At 49.0% G+C, this 19693-nt stretch overlaps 1 protein-coding gene and 1 long non-coding RNA gene across 5 annotated transcripts in view; one reads left to right on the top strand and one right to left on the bottom strand.

Annotated features, from left to right (window-relative positions):
* Window positions 1-19693, bottom strand: part of LOC144179579 (zinc finger E-box-binding homeobox protein zag-1-like) — a 558265-nt gene that overhangs the window by 112461 nt on the left and 426111 nt on the right. The window lies entirely within an intron of this gene.
* Window positions 17347-19111, top strand: LOC144179581 (uncharacterized). The gene is made up of 3 exons (XR_013324288.1): window positions 17347-17456; window positions 18608-18776; window positions 18972-19111. It is a non-coding gene; the product is annotated as an uncharacterized LOC144179581 (long non-coding RNA).

The raw sequence follows: 19693 nt of genomic DNA, 5'->3' as shown, positions 1-19693 counted from the left end.
ATGAGCCGACGCCGCCGTCCGCTTTACCGCTGCTCTGCCCGGAAGCGTAATCGCGCGCACTCATTCATTTGCTCCCTCACGCGGAAATACTACGCGCCTCGCACGCGCTGCCTCCCCCTTCCACTGCCACGCTTCTCCTCGTCAGTGCATACACGCCGAACCTGCTTTGTTTGTGAGCCCCGAAGCGGCGGCCGCTTTCGGCTATACCGCGCGGAAGCCCGGGCGCGAACGAGCTTTAATGCCCCCCGGGACGACCTGCCCGGAAAGGTAATGTTTGCGTGTGTAATGCTCGCCGGGCCCGCGAGCACGTGAACCGCTTAGCACCTTTTCCCGTGCCGGCGAGGCGGCGGCGTTCGTTTGCCTTTGCAGCGCGGGTTTTTGCGACCTGGCCGGAAGGCAACTTTATGCGTTCTTTGGCGGGACTGGTTTTGCACGAATGAAGATGCGATTCGTTCTTCTCCCAGCGCTGCGTGCAGGTGGGAGAAAGCGAGGCTTCTTTTCTGACGTTGGTGCTACGCCCAGGTTTGATATGAACTGGCCTTTGCTGGAGCGCGCTGTAACGAAAAAAAAAAAAAAGAATTTCCTCGGGACACCTAAGTTTGCTTACGTGCTTTGAAGGCGAGAGCCTGGTGATAACTACTTTATTGCTACATCACACCTGCGTTTCGTAATTCGCTTTCATTTTTGTGCTTTCTGGCGCGAATTTTTTTCGGCAGGCAGTCTGGTGACACACGCTACAGCGTCCTAACAATCGTGGTTCCATGCGGCTGGTATGTACCCGTTCTACTTACGTTCAGCCACGCTCACTTGCCACGTGGCACGCACTGGCATAACTTTTGTACATTGCTGCCAGCGTGCGGTGATAGCGCAGCGGTCACGCCGCTGCGGCTGAATACGAGAGGTCGCCCTTGCTTCACGTGCTGCGGGAAGTGCAGCTAGTTCTGCACAGCAGAACGACAGAAATTTAGAAGATGAAGCACTTAAACCGTGAGAGCATGAAGCAGCAAAGCAACGTGAGGATAGAGTGCTGTGCAAAGCGCACATTCGTGTATATACTTGGAACCATGGGACTTTCTATCGGGCAATACCTAACCGAGTTTGAGTTTCAGTTTAAAGCCTCTACTTCTTCGCCGTGCTTCGCGTGCTTTGATAAGTGCAGCTAGTTGCGCAAGACAACGGTAATGGAATTCAAAAGAAAAAAAATTAGCAGTGGTTTACCACGGCTATGCCAGAATATACGTAGCGTGAGTTAAGGTTAAGCTGGTTATTCTTAGCTTTCCTGGTTGTCTAGGATTAGCTTGATTATCATGCTTACTGCTGCTTCAATGACACACACACGGTATACGCATTACGTGGCACATGTATATTTATCAAGCGGCTCCGCCGCAGCGTCACCAATCGCCCCAGAGCTAAGCTGGCTCCACAGGCGCACGCCGGTGTTGCTGCGACGCACGAGCCATGGGTTGCACACCCGGCCACCCCTCGCATGATCATCAAGTGAACCGGGCCGCCACGTGCCGCGCTTGCGCAGCACGGCTGTCCAGAAGTCACGCGAAACTGCTCAACCTCGGCCAGTGTAGCTCACACTACAAAACCTTTGAAAGTCCGGAAGCATGAAATATGAAAGCAACGAAAGGTGAGAGTGCTCTAAGCACACATCCGTCACATATGTGTTGGAACTATCGCACTTTCTGGTGAGCGAGACGTCTACTTTTCCTCTAAAACCTGCCCTACTTCTTCGTGCTCAAATGCGCTAAGCCGATCAGCCCCGGAACGTCCACCACGTTAAGCCGCAACGGCTGCGCGAACGCACTACCGGCGCCACACCTTTCTTTCTACCCGCGAGGCTCCGCGAGGCTGACGTGCTTAATCACCGGCATAACTTTAGAATGGCGACGCACTGCCCGCAGGAGACGGAGGAGTGGAGGCCCAGGTTGAGGGAACAACGGGCGTAATTATCAATTAGTCCACGAAGGCGTAAAGAAAACGGCCCATGGTTCCATGGAGCAACTCCTTCCGGCACATTGCCCAGTCGTAGAGGGCGACGCGGCAGGAGACCGGGAAGTCGCTGACTTGGCAGGACTTACTGGCCTACGGCACACTTGAGTCAACAAGCCAAAATGTGCGAGCGTCGGCCAAGAAACTGAATAGGTGTGCGCACGGGTGCCGAGACAGAGAGCCGCTACGGCGCTAGGGCGCGGGTAGATAGCTTAGTGACAAAGCGGGAACTACGACGAGTAGAGCAGTAAAAAAGTACTAACAACTTAGACGAGTTGAGAGTTCCTAAAAGCGTTTTGTTAACTTTTTAATAGCAGTCGACCGAAGCACCACTGTTGTATAGTCGAAAAACGTGCGCAATTTTCGCAAATTATACGTATTTACTCAATGAAAGCAGATAAAAGCGAGTGGCTCCAGAGCTGGCTCTACATCATAAAATACGCTGCCTAAGAATGACGGGCCGTTATTAACATCAGAAGCTTAACGCCCATCCCAACACACGGAGTTAAAAGAAATAGGAACTTGTACAGTCCTAAAGTTGTCTTCACGGCATGAATATCAAATGTGCGGAGAAGCACGCTTCCGGTGCAGCTTTCGGCTTACCCATTGCCTGTTGCGGGCTTAAAGCTTGTACATTGAATATGTGATTACACCCCACACAGTCCCGTATCAGTTACACACGGGTTTTAGCCTGACATGCTACTTAACACAGTATGTTCGCAAAAGTTTTTCCGAAATCATTAGCCTTATATGGGCGCGCAACACGCCGTCCACATTGCTGCGCTTACGACGTGAAATGGGGATTAAAGTTTTAAAGTACAGCATTCATCGCATATATAAAAAAATAAAAAACTGTACATAACTCATAATTAGCACTTGTTTGTAAGTAGGCGTATTTCAGAATTAACAATGAATGACTGCGCAACCCACAGCAGCCTAAATCTCGAAATTTCTTTTTGTGTTCGCAGGACGTTCACTGCTTCACCGCTCTCCGCTGAAGAATAATTGCAAGCAGATGGGACAAAATACGAAATAGTCACATTTTTCTGAATAACTGCGATGAAGGCCGCGGTAGAACTGTTTTTTTTTAGCTTCGTTAAATGCGATAGGTGAAAGCGCTGATATTTCATACCAGTCTCTAGCAAACGCAATGGGCCCCTTCTGACCGCACTGAACCAGGGATGTGTAAACAACCTCATTCACAGCGAGGAGACGTCCAAACTAGGGCTGGGCGTCGGTTAAAAATTTTAATCCGACTGATCGGTTGGCTTTAATCGGTTAATTAATTTATCGATTAATCGGATGCGTTGGTTTATCAAGAAAAATAACCAGAAATATTATTTTAAGAATGTTTACAATAATATCGTAACGGCAATAATAATAACAACAACAATAATAATAATATCAATGTGCTCTCCGCCTGTTCGCAGACATTCCAGGTGAGAGAGAGAGAGAGAGAATAGTCTTTAATGATACTGGTGAGGTTAGCCTGGCCAAGGCGCCTAGCTTGCTACACCAGATGTATAAAAAAAATGAAATCGATGAAGAGATGATGATAATGACTGTGATGAAGATGACGCGCTCATTAAGAGAGTCCTGTTTAAAAAGTCTGATCAAGTCCTGTGCTTCGCAGGAAAGACAGTAGAGCTTTTGTCGCTCGAGATGCTCGTTTAGAGTTCGTCCAAGGGCCTAGCACGTCACTGAGAGTTAGGCCTCTAGACAGCGGAAGACCCAAGGACACTAAAAGGGACGTTCTGGCGGCTCTATACCGCGTACACTCACATAGCACGTGGTTCAGGTCTTCGCGCACGTCACAAAGAGTGCACAAGGGGGAAGCAGCCTGTTCCATCTTGAATCGAAAGTAATTGGTGTAAGCGACATTTAGCCGCACACGGTGTGCAGGTCACCATCATGGCACTGATTCGGGAGGGACGCTTATCACCGCGTTCGTCACTGACACTTTTCTAGAATGAAGAACATCGGCACTCACCTTAAATGCAAAGGAAGCGAGTTAATATCTTCTTACTTACGACATAGTTTATACAACGGTCAAGTGGTGCGAGCGCCCCCGCGCCGATTTTTGTTTTAAGCATAGCCAGTTTCCTACCCGTTTTGGCTATAGCCGCGGTTTTAAAAGATATCATCTCTGAGAATACTTAGATCGTTTTCTGTTGTCGCGTTAGGCGGGCTATTTGAACACGAATATGATCCTCGACACACTTGCGCACTGTTTGAACATGGATACCGGTGTTTCAGTTTGCTCACATGACTTCAACCGATTAGCCGGTTAAAAAAAAATTATCGCGACTAAAGCATTAATCGATCAATCGCCCACCCCTAGTTCAAACGGTTTATGGCAACAGCCACCGTCACGGTTCGTTCCACGTTTAAGCGATCTCTGACCTTTACGGTAATCCCGAGCACAAAACTAGCGTCGTTCAACTTTGCGATGAGCTCACTCTTCATGCGAAGGACACCGCAAAACGGTAAGAGAGACGAGAGTAGTAGCGAAGCAAGGAGCAACGAACGACGCGGCCCATGGGCGAACGATACAGCGGAATGACGCGCACTCCCCACTCACCAAATGGAGACTCGTGTCGTCTGCGGGGTGCGCATTCGGCGCACGTGGAGGCGACGGCTCTCTCCGTATGCAGCGATGACTTTCGACGAAACGGGGAGCAAACGATCCACCCGTATTGGCCCAACCCAGGGACCTGCTCTCCTCTCATGCTTTTCGTAGAGATGCGGCAAGTCGGATGCGGGGAAGAAAGAAAGCTAGAAAAAAAAAAAAAAGGCGAGCATTTTTCTTTTCTTTCGCCGAAAAAGGGGAAGCATTTCACGTGGACAGGCAAAGTGGATCACTTTTGTGGTCTTTGATGGATCGGCTCGTTCTGCGGAACTCGCGGTGACACGCGGTTGACGGTGGGGAAGTCCGGAGTTGGTTTGCAGCACCGTAGCTGTTCCGTGGGCATGCGCAATTGAAGTGTTGCCAAATGAGCCCCTTCTGAAACCTCAGCCTTCATTATAATCATTGTCGTCACCATATCATCATCATCACCACTGCAAGGCGGATGCTCCTCCATAGACGTCCAACCACTTCTATAGACTGCGCTGTCCCAATTCACCCTTCGCCTCCTAATTTTCCCGTTCTTTTCTTCTAAATTTCAAGTTACATGCATTAAAACAGCTCTGTTACCCTCGTTGTCCGTTGGTTGTCCTTTCTCCGCATTGGATGTCTGCCCCAACTCCATTTTTAGATGCGACGCTGAGAGCATCTCTTGTCGGCGGCCCTGTCCTTCCTGCGTGCGTCCGTCGTTGTCGGCGTCCGCACTCTCCTCCGCTCACCCCCTCTCCTCTCCGATAGCGAACATTCTCTCGCGAGGGGCATTGGATTGGATTCGATTGGATTGGATTGGATTGGCTTGGCTTGGCTTGGATTGGATTGGATTAAAGTGGATTGTGTTGCGTCATAGCCGCGGCAGACGCACTGGCGCCGGCGCGTGCCCAGGTAAGAGCGAACACTATCTCTCAACATCTGCGGGTGTGCGGCCCAGCGCGCTCTCACTCCGCCGGTGGGCGGCGCTGCGCGCGCTGCTCCGCATGTGCAGTACTCTCTCTCTCCGCGGTCTCCTCTCCTTCGGGCGCGCTGCGCATATAACCGGTGTGCCGCTCTCCGGCGGCCTTTCGGTCGACGGTTGGTCTCTGTTGCGCTTGAACCCCCCTCACCGTCGCATCACACCAGGGTTCCCGCGAGGGGAGGTGGGCGTAATTTTTTCCTCTCAATTTCAGCTATGATATCTTCCACCCGAACTTGTTCTCAACTCAACGACGTTCATTTTCTATCCCAAAATTTCGTTATATCATTCTTCTTTCCATGGTTCATTCGGTTGAATTAAGTTTTTTTTTTCAAGAACCTGGCGCAGTTATGAAAAGTAACAACTGTTCACTTTTGTGTCGTATATCAAGCCAACACATTTTCATCGCTTGCCCCCGGTTTGTTTGAGCTCTGTTATCTCAGCGTCATATGAAGGATACTATGCATTGCTTCCCACAGTGGCTGACGTCTCATTTTCTGCCTATCCGAATAAAAAATCATGCACCGTTCCGCCTAACGACGACGATGGTCGAACGCATAGCTTTCTCGTGATGGATTTTTTGGTTGGCCAATCCCAGACAGCGAATGTGTGCTACTCTGGAGGTCCGCAGCACTTTTCTAGAATACGCCCAGAAAGTCTACGGTGTGCACTCCGTATAGGCCTAACGTTTGGGTTTGGGGTGTATACGGCGGTAATCGGTATCTGCTGCTTGGCGTTCAGTGGGGAATTTGAGTAAGTGCCAGTTCTAGGTGTTATGCCCCAAGATGTGACCTTAGGCCTAACATCCTAAACCTCAAAATGGGAAGTTGGCCCTAACGTCTTGTGGCTAACAGCATTACGACACGCAGAGCAACGCCATTCTCATCCTGTCGGTAACGGCTGTCGATGTTCACCTCACAACATGACGTTAGGCCACTTTACGTCGCGCTGTCGCACGCCTGCGTCACCTTCTTCCTCTGCTGCACATCAACCCTTTAGTGGAGGGGGCGTACCGCAGCTGTCGCCAATCTTAGCAGGGAAACGTTTTAATTTTGCCACACCTCACCCATAATCACCATCATCATCGTCAGAGAAAGTTGGCTTTCCTGCAGGGCGTATTCGCGTTGCAGACGCCATCAGTGAGAACATTAAAGCTTCGCTTTAAAAAAGAACCCCCCCCCCCCCCTTCGGAAATATCGACCTATCCGACATTTCTTAAGAACGCCTTAATCCCCGTCGTGCTTGTGTTTCTGCGGGAGCCTGTTATTATGTACTCCTTTGAGAGAGAGAGAGAGAGAGAGAGAGAGAGAGAGAGAGAGAGAGAGAGAGAGAGAGAGAGAGAGAGAGAGAGAGAGAGAGAGAGAGAGAGAGAGAGAGAGAGAGAGAGAGAGAGAGAGAGAGAGAGAGAGAGAGACTGTCGTGGAAGCTGCGTTGCTGAGCTATGCGTATCTACAAGCAATCGAAATGCAAGTGAACTATGACGAACTTCCACAAATTACCTGCCAAAGGAGAAAAGAAATCCGGCAGTGCTAGTCTTGTGAGCCACCATAAGCAGCTCGTGTTTTCCAGGCTATGCGCACATGCGCAACGCGTGCTCGTTTCCGTCTCCGAAAGCGATTCGCGCAATATGTGTCTCAATACGAGGCTGTTTGGCCAAACTTGTAACGGAGCGGAGGAGCTAGACTGCGCGGCTTACTGGGTGACGCCTGCACCGTAGCGCGCTTCATCCCTGGAATATTCCGCTCTTTGGAAATTATGGCGCCGTGTCACCGGCATTCCCTCAAAAGACGCGGGCGGGCGATCGCGCAGCGAACGACGGTACACGTGCAAGGGAATGGCGGGTCGAAAGCTATAGGCGTCCACGGCATGGGGCGCACAGAAACCATTTGCGGAGCGCGCGTTTCAATTAATTTTTTTCGTTCCGGTAACAGGTGCATCCCCCATAGCGTCCGCGCAGGCGGAGAAGCTCTCGAAGCGCGCGAACTCGACGTGCACGCATACGTGAGAGTGGCTCGCCCCATTAGTGTATACCGCCTCGCACCGCTCGACAACGCGTCGCGCTAGCCGAGCTCGTCGTCATCGTCGTCGTCGCCGACTGATTGCAGCGGTCCCAAGTTTTAAATTCGTTCAGCCATTTGCGCGCACCGGAGCGGGCGTTGTGCAATCGAGGAGCCGACGACGACTGAGCTCCGCGCGTAATGGCCCTGGATGCCAGGGCGCGGGGAGGGGGCGCCGATTGGCGACGACAAGTCGCATCTCTGTGTGCACGGCGGCCAGAGGCATCCTCGACAACCTGGGCGGAATAACGCTTCGCGGTTTGGAAGCTTACGGTAAACTTGCTCTGAGAGAACTCTGGGGAGGCGAGCTTTTGACCGACCACTTCTTCGCAGGCGCAGGGGGAAATTTTATGCATTACGTCATCCGCGTGTGCGCTTTAGATGTCTTATGCTGTCACACAGCGAGTGTTTTGACGACGCTGAAACCTTGATCATCACCACGATTATCATCATTACCACCACTACCACTACCACGACGACGACGACGACGACGATGATGATAGTAATAATAATAATCATGGCAGGTTAGGAAACGAAACGCTAGAAGAATTACCCAAATATAACTACCTCGGACAGATGGTTAGCGCTGACCCCAACCACAAGAGAGAAATCCGGCGCAGAATAGGCATGGGCAGGAGGGGTGCACTCGGCAAGCATATGAGAAAAAATTTCCCCGCATTTCCCCGAGGGGAAGAATGTGAAAGTGCGAATGCAGGAGTTGAATTTGCGCGGTTCGGTAATGTTCGCGAAAGAGAGATCACACACACACACACTACTACAAAGAAAGAAAGATGCATTTATTCACAGACACCTATTTGTGTTGTCGTTGTACTTGATTGCTAGAGCGGATCTCAGCTTTGAAATTTCGTGTCAGTACTCCTTTAAGCGGGTGCATTAGCCCTTCTCACGCCCGATTCCTGGCCAATCCCCCACGTGGGTATGTGCCATGTCAGCGGCCAAGCAGCGCGCGCCCATCTCCCCCCGTTGCCATGGAAGACGAGGAGATTCCTGGCCAATCTCCCACGTGGGTATGTGCCATCTCCCCCCGTTGCCAAGGAAGACGAGGAGCGCGCGCACCCGCAGCTGTTGCTATGTGGACGGACGGCGGTCAACGGAATTCAGGGTCGCTTATAAAGTGCATTCGCACTTAAAAGTAAGCTACATCGGTCACGCAAAAAGCAAAAGCAAAAGCAACAGAAAGCAAACTAAGGTCATTCAACGGGCTAAGGAAAGAATAATGTTAGGAATAACACTCAGGGACAGGAAACGAGCTGCCTGGATCAGAGGACAAACTAAATTCGACGATATCGAAGTTCAAGTAAAGAAAAAGAAATGGACCTGGCCTGGCCATGTAGTGAGACGAACCGACAGCCGGTGGACAATTGGGGGGACAGAGGTGAGTCTAGAAGACGAGGAAGGCCAATAATACGATGGAGGGATGAAATACAGAACGCGAGGAGCGCAGGACAGGAGCGGTTGGAGGTCACTGGGAGGGGCCTCTATCCTGCAGTCGACCTGAGCAGGCTGGTGGTGGTTGTGATGATGCTGATGATTATGACGACGACGATTATGATGATTATGATGATGATCAATCATCGGCACCGTCGACAGCGTTCGCTGGTCTTGCGCAAAACGCATACCTCTCCCATTGAGTTTCAACTAAACCCAGGAACGGGTTCACAGTAACGCGGTTCCCCCTCCTGCCCCGCAGGCGCAGGTAAACGTACCAGAGCCAGAGGGACACCAAGCTAATCAGCGAGGCTATGGAAATAAATCGGTCGATTAACTGAGTCAATTATGTCGATTATGCACTTCATGCGTGCAGCCGTACAACGCATTTGCCAATAAGACTTCGACTCAATAAAGTCAGTGTCCCTTATTAAAGGATCCATGAAGACAAAATACATCTTTGCTTCATTCGTAAGATTTCGTGTTCTATAGTGTCCCCAGCGCTTGCGCGGCAGCAAATGATGCCGTATTCACTGAGAAATTAATCAATACAGGTTAAAATTTTGATTCTCCCGCCAAATCGTGTGTTTTGGTGGCGTCTACAATGAAGTCATAACGGTGCGCATACAAACGACCTTCCACTGCGCCATTCGGCTCTGCAGCCTTGCATGCCGTCAAACCTCCACTCCGCAGCACTCTGCCGTTGCTTTGTTTTTGACCGTATTTACATCTGGCTTGTTTTTGTTACGGTATAACGTAATCGCTCCGTGAAACATGGGATATGCTTGACAAACAGGGTAACGTAAGTCAACGTCACTTACGCCAATCGGCCAGCGTCGTATAAGACTGCTCTATAAAGTAGGGTCTGTGCTGCTGTGCTGCTAAAACAAGCATAGTGCGCCCAGTACCAAAAGCAGTGCGCATCGGTACTCTATGTTTACGTGTATTTTCGTAACTTTTGCTGTTTACCATACCATTCTTACTGCTGTAAAATGAATATGCATTACATTTAGGCGCCAAATAGCTCGTTTGGCAAGCTTATAAGCACTGCCTAATTCGCGTTTTCTTTTGCCTGCCTCCGCCTATCGCAGAACAGGCTGGTATGACATCATAGGTTCTGTTGCGGGAAATCAGCGAGTCGGTCGCATGGCCTTTCCCTTTTTTCCTAGTTATACACCTTATTTCAGCGAAGTTTATGTTAAAAGTGGTGTCAGTATGATTCTAACGCGGCAGTCTTGTCAATGAACCAAACTTGCGTTTTGTCTTCACGGCTCCCTTAAACAGACATAAAAAAAAGGCGGGCAAGCCGGCAAGAAGGCAGACATGAACCTAAGGTTCTTGTTGGGGACCATGCCGAACTACGAATACAATGGCTATGTAAGCCAAGGCTCCAAAGCCTTTAGATGATAGTTGGGAGACTGAAGCCTCTCCCGCGGATACGAAGTATTGTTGTGCAAAGATGACCCGCCTCCCTACAGCTCTCTCTTGACGTTCCCGTTTCTTTATGCAATATACATGCTTTTTGTTTCCACTCCTTTTCGCTCTTGTGTCCGCAATGGCGCCGCTCCTCCCCCCCCTTTTCCTCTGCGTCTCGTAAAATGTCGTGTAGTCGGTCCCCTTCAAACATCCTAATGGGTCCCGCATTAGCGACCAGCACCGCCCCGCAGTGCGTGAATCGTTCCGACTCTTCCTTCCTCCCCGTCGGCGCTGCAAAGGGTGCGCATGGCCCCGCGTGGCTCGAGATGACGATGGCAGCAAACGCAACGAGCCAAAGCCCAGCAGCGGCCGCAATTTCTATCGACGGTGAGCGGCCTTTTCTGCAGGGCTTTTTTCTCTCCTTCACAATAACCCAAAGCTCACTTGCCCCGTCTGCCCCCATCATGAGAGTCCGCAAGTCGGGACGCCGCGCCACAAAAGATGGCGCTGCGGGCGAAACGGAACAGGAAATGACTGGCGCGAGGAAGGAGCAAGCGAACGGATTTCTGAATATCAATGCCGCCTCCACACATACATGCTTCCCTGAATGACGGAAGGTTATTCCTCCGTCGTCGAGACCCCATCATGCACGCATGCTTAGGAGGAAGAAGAAGATCGCGTTTTTGTTGCAACTGGGAATATGTATAGCCAGGGAGCGCGCGTGCGGATATGAGTCCACCGTGTAGGCATGCGTGGACAAAGACCAGCGCGCGGGAGAAAGGAATACGCGACGAGTTGTACCCTTACCGAGCCTGTCCGCTTGGTCGAAGAGGAGGCAATGCCAGCCCCGATTTTTCGTCTTCTAGAAGACAGGGACGAACTGAAGACCACCGCCGACGCCAAGTTTTCTAGCAGCGTCGGTATTTCCAAAAAAGTTGAACGGGCTTGACGGTTCCGCTGGCCCGCCAAACAACGAAGCAAATTCAATATTTCCCTTCCAGAGGTCGCGGTCTTGCTCACGCGAGACATCTGAAACTTTCTTGAAACCAGCAACACTTTAACCCCGCTAAGGCAGAATGCGATCTCAGTCGCTCTCATTCTGTATACGCTTGCGATTAGGCCAAAGAGAATCTCAGTGCGTGCCGCAATAGTAGAATACCGGACCGTCGTCCACTTCACCTTCGGTCAAATATAAATCCTGTGCCCTGTGTCCCGAAATTTTCTCGGTTTATCCCTTGACAACTTGCGTGAAAAAGCAGGGGTGCGTATAAAATGTAGTTTCGTGACTGGTACAATATCCGAAAGGTGCGCATACGATCGCCACTGCGAGGCTGCGGCTGCTGCGATTTGGCCCCGTATATAGGATCGGAAAGCGCTACCAGAGCCGCGCTGGTGAACCGGCTCGGCTCGGCTAGAGACACCTACACATAAAACGCAGAGGACGTCGGGGAGGGAGAGACGTCAAATCAGTCCAGCTTCTTCTGCATCCCGGTCACGTTTCGGCGCACACCTTCCAATCGAGGTGCCAAGCAGCGGCTTGCGCCACGTGTGTCGCGTACGGGAGGCAGCACCGGAGCTACACTTCTCTCTCTCCCTCTACGAGGCCCGGTGGAAGGTACAACACCCCCTTGGTAGCACAGCCAGCAGGCTCCCACGAGTCTTTATCTGAAGCTCGCTTATTTCATTGGACAGAGTTCTGCGTATGCGTTTTGATGACGACAGCTCAGGAGGCGAGCTCACCTGGCTGTCACAGCGTCACTCTGATGACGACACAAATAACGGGCATTGTAGGTTAGGTGGTGTGCGTTGCTACGACACCTCTGGGCCGCATGCATGTTACCGCCCAGTGAAAACAGGAGCTGCGTGGAAAACCGTCAGTTCTACGCCTGCGAAATTTGCTGAAACCGCAAAGCTGACTCGGTCCGCTGGTGGCCATTTCCCGCAAAGGGGGGAGATGGCCACCAGCGGTTCACATTTCGAACCAAGTGACCGAATTCCAGGCGGAGAAACTCGATCTGGCGTTTCTAATACTCTTCGCCGCAAGAAGGACGGTTTCTGTTGGCCCAAGTCACCGGATATGAACAGCATTACACTACCTTCCGTTCAAATCATACTTGTTTGATTTGAACGGCCGGCACTTTTGTTTGTGTGTGTGAAAGCGCGCGTGCGCGCACGCGTTTGCGTGCGTGTGTGCGTGTGCGTGTCTATGCGAAAGTGGGTTGGGTGAAGCGAATAAAGGCTGTCTTGTTTCACCCAATTCTTTCACACTATTCTCTGTAGGAGCTTGGTTCCAGTCACAATGCCTCGCCCGAAGAAGCTGCCCACCTAGGCCGAGTTCGAGGAGCGCAAACGTATACGCGCACCCGGGCCGCGGGCCCTACGCTGTTGTAGTCAGAAAACACGCGATGCTTGCGATGCCATGAAAGAGTGCGCGCATGAACGGCACCCGTTCTGGAGCAGCGTCGGTGAACAGCTGCGAGCGGCCGTGCACTCTACGTGGCGGCGGACCACCGCCTCGATGAGCACTCCGCTAACGACTCGTTCGGGACATTGTGTACTGTCTGTGACAGACTAGTTCTGATGCATTCAGCTGGGGTGTAACTGCCCCAATTATTTCAAGAAAACCAACCGACCAACCAACCAACCAACCAACCAACCAATTAACAAGTCCGATGAAAGATTTCAGAGATTTGAGAAGCTTGCTGAGAGGTTTCTAGGAACACAAAGTTATGCGATAAGAAAGAGGTGCCAGTGGTATCCCACTGTGCAGCTGTGAGACATTGTAGGTAGACTAGGGAGCTCACAAACGTGATGTTTCATTCATGCCAAGCTTCAGAAAAAAAAAAAAAACGTTTTCATGAGGAGCTGGACACGTTATCAGCCAGACTGCACAAATAGGCAGGAAGCACTGTCCAGGCTTTAATGTTGGAACTCTGGCATACTGAAGTTTAACATTCTTGCGAGGCTTCACTTTTACGCCAAAGGGAAGGATTCAAGTAGCCTGTTACTAAGTGGGGCTCTTCGATTTACAGTCAACGCGGATAGTCCGCGGGTAGTCCGGGGATTCTCCATACACGGGAGAAACGAATGCCGGACCGCTCCTCGGGAAGTCTGCGGTGAGTCCGAGGCGAATATCTCCGAATCGACGAGCCCCAATGTTATGCATCCGACGTCAGACGTTAGTGAACAACTTTGTCTTCATGCTGAAATGAGCCGACGCAATCAAGCGTAAATAGATGCCATGTTTAAACAGAACTGGCGTCGATTACTTAAACCAGTCGTGCGGGTATACGTTACGCTTTATAAAAGCCATAGCTGCGGCATGTTGGTACGAACTGTATGCACGGAGTATTATATCCCGCAAGATCGAACCAATAAATTGTAAACCAATGCAATCTTCAATCCAAACTGACGTCGACTATTTAAACCATTCTTGCGAGTGTACGTTAAGCAGACAAGACATGGAACTGCAAGTGTGTTTTGCTGTCGACTATAAAGACAGAGTCTTATATCCGGCAAGATTGGCGGTACTTGGCTTCACAGCATAATCAAGGTTTTCATTAAACAATGCAAATGATGCAAGAGCTGCAACAGACGCACATGTATGGTCTTTTTTTGCGTCTGGCTGGCGTTATTAAACATCAAACGTTGAGGCCAGAATGCAAGAATGTGCATAGTCGGATATGCCTTTCTTTAGCGCTTTCTTGCGCTTGACATTCTCCCCCGAGGTACATGCCCTCGTTCTTGCGCACGTGAGGCAGTTGAGATGTCACTTCACCTTTTAATTGAAGGTGGATTTAAATTACGGAGCAGCTGACGTGATTCGAACGAAAGCGCTTTTCCATTCTATTCTAGCTTGGTCGGCATTCGTCAATTTCTCACCGCTCTTTAGCTTTTCTGGAGCTTTGCGGCATTTATTCGCGTTACGAGATTCACTCGACGTGCCACGTTTTGAACTGCGAGTCGTAGCGTTTAAAGCCTGATCGCACTAATTAACTGAGTCGTTTCGTAATGGATACTTGTTCCCTCGGCCTTTCACTTTTCAAACAGTCGTTGTTGGGGTGCAGCAATGTTCGTCAGGCCAATGCGCACTTTTACGTGGCGCGACATTCACAATGTGGAACGTCACTGAACAGGGCCCTAGGTGAATAAAAACACAGTTTGCGGAGAGTTGTCGCCAAGACGTGTTTTTTAATCTACGGTAACGGGCGGTGGAGACAATTAATCACGTTTCCATGCCCCTTAGGCTCCGTAACGTCGGACCTGGTCTGACGTGAGCCGCAATGAACTCGATCTTATACCCGTGCGCTGCATACACTCTTAATCTGGTTCCATATAAGTTCCAGTTAAAAAGGGTGATCCATATATTTTATGTGGATCCGAACGAAAGAATAACTGGAACGAGGCATATAGGTGGATTTTATCTGGAACCGTCAGCTTGTTTTCTTTATGTTCGTGGTTTTTATCTGGAACCGAAGAAATGGGGTCATGCGATGTCGGCGGTTCCGGTTACTGTTCCACTTATGTCCCAGTAAACGGTTGGGGAGAGTGCGTTTGTATATTTTTTGCTCGTGTCTTGTTCCACATAACTCGTGCACGGCAGTGAAGTATGCACTCTTTCATGCATCAACTGGAACAATGAACCGCATATATATTAGGTGCTTCTTGACCCAAGATGCACGTGCGCGTTCAATATACACGCGCACACCGCACATAAAATTTAATGAACTTTGCCGACATCTATGATACTGCCTTGCAGCAGTTAACTTTCATAATACGGCTAAGCTGTAGTTTTAGTGACGTCATTTGACAGAAAACGAAATCCCACTTTTTTGTCAGCGCCGTATGAAGCATTAAAAATGTCAAGAGGAGGATATCTTAGGCAAAAGAAGAAATTGCAGGAATCTATTTCCAGGTGTTCTGCGGCACCGAAACCGCTTTCGTGAACATCGTATTTTTCTAATTTGAGGCGTCAAGTACAAAATTACCAGTGACTTCAATTTGAGAAGGATTAAACGTCTTCCCTTTCCCCATAGGCTGTTCGGGCAAAGCCATAGCTGCTATAGCGCTGAAGAATTCGTGGTGCTTTTGTGAACACCTTCATTACGAAATACTTGTTGAGGCCATTACATTTTATGCATTTGGTTTACAAAGCGTCGCAGAAACGGCAGTTCTTGTTCAACACTCAGTCATCATCTCGCTGTGGTGTAGTACGCGCTCAATGGTACTTAGTCCACGTTACTTATGTTGTGATGGGGTACATATATAATGGTAACCGACTGCGTCACATTTTACACCACACACATCATGCTACGCATGCAGTTATATGCTTAGAAGTTAGTTTTTGTATTTTGTCTCGTCCCGGCTAGTAATTTTCACAAGCAAAAACGAAAGCCTCTTTGCAGGAGGAGAATGACACAAAACCCTGAGAACTAAACCTACCCCGCGGCATCTGCCTTACATTCTATATATTTATAATGAAATGGCATTCTTATTTCAAATTATGCATTGCAGTATCGCGAAAATTCGCAGTGTTACCCTAATGTTGTTACTTGCCGTAGTAATTCAAGTTCACCGAATGACCTGCCTTCTCCTGCTGGTCCCCCCGTTGCTCTTTTCCTGCACTATTGGTGTTCATGAAGAAAAACTGCTGGAAAACGGGCAGATGTATTATTACTCGCTAATTAGCGAGTATTCACACTGGATTCACTATGCGGAAGTAGTTTTCTATAACGTGGGTATCAAACAGCGTCGCAGTATATATTATTGGTATTGGAAAGACTTGTCAAGAGAACGCAGTCAATAAAGAAGCGTCGTTTTGTTTTCACTGCAAAGAAAGAAATAAAGCTGTCATCAAAGTTTATGCACACATACGCACGCGCTCACGGACCGCGGAGAGAAACAACTTTAGCCCAACTAACCAGAGTTACTGGATATAGACAGTTGCGAAACTCCCCATAGGCCCCATGTATCGAAAGCCGGTCTTCGGTTGCCCCCCTGCGCCGGGGCAAGCACGGGGCAAGTTGACTGGCCTGTCGTCTGTCGGCAGGACGTTGAAGCAGTACTCAAGTGCTTGCGGCTGCTGCCGTAAATCATAAAAAGAAAAACCACAACAACACAAGTAAATTTTACGTAATTATTGTGTTTTAATTTAAAAAGCAATCTTTATTTTACAGAAGAATTTTGAATAATAATAGTTTAGCAAAGTTCCGTTTTTATCTCCTAGGTGCCGCGCGCGTCGACTTGCCCCTCAGCTACAACGGAGTGGGGGGGCTAGCGCCGCCCGGATTGCAAAGCGGAGTTTCGCAACTGTCTATATTGAGTAACTCTGCAACTAACGGGTTAAATTGGCTAATATCTGAGCTCTTTGTTCCAGCCTCAGAGCAGCGTAGACGTCCGCTTAGAGGCCTACTCCCATTTTCCGAAGCAAATATAAGCGATCAAGGGTGCCGAGCTTGTGATCTCTTCCGCGGACTGGTCACTGGCCCCGGCGCGCATCGCCAAAGGCACGGAGTAAGAATAAGTTGGCCGAAACGATTACGAAACGACCGCCACTTCAGTGCGGCATGCCGTGCGCATGCGTTGACAGCATGAAGGAAAGAATACAAGGCAGCGCCGCTTGCGTTGATGCATGGTATAGTGGGACGGCAGCGGGTACAACGACGATTAGGGAAAAACGGGACTGCGTGAACATTTTAACGACAGCAGCGCCCCTACGTCTCAACGTTTACGGAAGCTAGTTTTTGTTCATCCGCATGCAGCGCCACCAGTGGCCTTCTATAGCGGTTTTCTCGATTGCTCGCGTTATGCGCCTGATGTACTAAATGAACTGTCGCCTGTCGGTCAGACTGGCGGGAACGGTTACCAGTTTGGTTGTGGCGTGAAACTGCGGATTTCTTCATGTCCTCGGGCTGTATTTACTGTTCGACGAAGTGAAGTTTTGCCGGGAGGCGCAAAAAAGGTCAGTGCTGCTTATTTATGTTCTGGTAACGGTTGTTGTTCTTTGACTTGTTCATCACTGCGTCCGATAAACGTGCCGCTCCGCTTCCTCTTCGATGCGAGAAACGTTTGCGGCCGTTTTTCACTTAAGCTTGTGCGTTTGTGGGTTGGAGTCGGCTTGACATTTATGAATGCGTACGTTAGCTAGTGCTATTTAGAAAGTGGCTGGTGCGCGCATTTCTCGAGTCTGCATGTCCCCTTATGGTGTGGTGTTGCTTAGTTGTATATTGACGGTTGCTGTACCTGTCAGCGGTACTGAATCTTCTCGGGTTAGCCGCATGCTATTGTCTCACGCGCACACACTGCACAACATGTTTGTCGGAGCGTCTGTCTTTAGACTTATCGGTATTTTCAAACTTCCGTGTTAATTGCGTTGTGTTGGTCTTCTGAGAGCCATAAATTTACTGTGCTAATCACGCTATTCCGCCTAATGTTGATGTGCGTTCAAGGCGTTGGCGGTAGCACTGCTTACGTTTATCTGTGCTGTGTGTGTAGTTGTTCCTTGTTTCTTCCAATGCCTTCGATGAATTCAGATGTTCTATTTACACTAGTCAACTTTAGTTGGCTCCCTGACGTGTAGTGAAATGCAAGGGTAAGTGGTTGTCTGAGCAGTAGCGTAGTAACAAAACGTTCCTTTTGTGGAGGGGAAAGCAGGTGGAAACACGCAGAAAGTGTGGTTCCGTTTCTATGCTGTCAATGTCAGTGGTAACCTGAGACCTCAGAATAATTACCCATAAAACTCACGTGTGGACTATTAGAAGTTTTAACGTCACAAAGTAAGTTTAAAAATAATACATTCCTGCCATTTTATGCTATCAATGTCAGTGGCAGCTCGAGAGTTCGAATAATTTTCAAAACACTCGGGTGCAAAGTTGTTGCATCATGATGTGCACCAAACATTAATCCATTTCTGTTCAACTTTGAACGTAGAAATTATACTGCAAAAGCAGATTGCTACATTCTGTATTCATACTCTATGACCTGTTCAGAAAGAGTATATGGCTGACTGTGGAGACATTTGACCCTCCACTGACAGGTTGTGACAAATGTTTTTGTTCCTCTGCAAAAAAAATGAAAACAAATTATTTCCTTTCTTTACATGCTCCTGCGAAGTCATGGCTGTGGCATTCACTGGCTGAAGACATCTTTGGCATGCTGAAGGGTCGTCGGGGATAGTGTGGCGGATTATGAATGCCCTGTGGAGCTCATAAGCCACAAAAGAGTACTTTTTGAGTTGTGCATATTGTGCAGATATTCACCAGTTCGCATAGACCAAGGACAGGTGAGCATAAAGTATGTTCAAATATTTTCATATCTCAAATTGTTTAGCAAGGAAAGATTACCAGGGCTTCCGCTGTAAAAAAGACGTTATACTTTCGTGGAACAAATCAGACATTGTTCAATATTTTTTCGTGCTCCCTGGGTAAAGCGAGGCATAAATTTATTCTCTGATATTTTTGTACTGTTTATTTTCTAGGCAATAGGGCGAAGGTAGACCTAAAACAGTGGTACAAGGAATGCATATGGCCATTTTAATTGTATTTGGACCCCTTCTTGGAAGTGTATCATCAGAAGGCAACACATTAAAGCTGTTGCACGGGATGAAATCATTGCATTCTACAAGTAAGTACGCACTGCCATTTTGGGGTATTGCATGGCGCGTTTTTAGGTAGTTTCTTTATAACTAATGGTTTGAAGCTTCTTTTCAGTGACAGCTTGGCCTGTGGCTCAAGGTGACAGTAGGATCTTTTCGGAACACGTTAGCGAAACTTTCCTGGAAGTGCACTTTGCGACTGCCCTGGCAGAAACACCCGGGTCTTAATTTTGGTTGGGTAAGCTGGCATTTTGTTTTTGCGAGACTCAATTTCTGGGCCTGTTCGTCCTAATAAAATCTCAGTGTTAAGAAGTTATCGTGAACGCCACTATTGGCCATTGTGTTCACATTCCGCCTATTACGGATGATCCAACAGTGGCCAAAAAAAAACACTATTTTGTATTTTAGTTTTGTAAATATTTAGCTTTTACACCTTGAGAGTTGTTGTGATTTGCCAGCACCACGGACACGCCCAACGTGGTTGCTGCTACAACAATACGGTGGCAACTGACGATTTAAATTTCCAGCTTTTAATACGCCCGTAGCACCAATAATACTCCCAAATACAGGCGTAGCATGAGTAATGCTTGCATTGGATTTTGACA

The sequence above is a fragment of the Haemaphysalis longicornis genome, unplaced genomic scaffold (genome assembly GCF_048455015.1).
Source record: "Haemaphysalis longicornis isolate Haplotype H1 unplaced genomic scaffold, Haemaphysalis longicornis Haplotype H1 scaffold_4, whole genome shotgun sequence".
Taxonomy (NCBI): Eukaryota; Metazoa; Arthropoda; class Arachnida; order Ixodida; family Ixodidae; genus Haemaphysalis; species Haemaphysalis longicornis.
The sequence above is the reverse complement of the archived record's forward strand: the minus strand, read 5'-3'. Positions and strand labels throughout refer to the sequence as shown.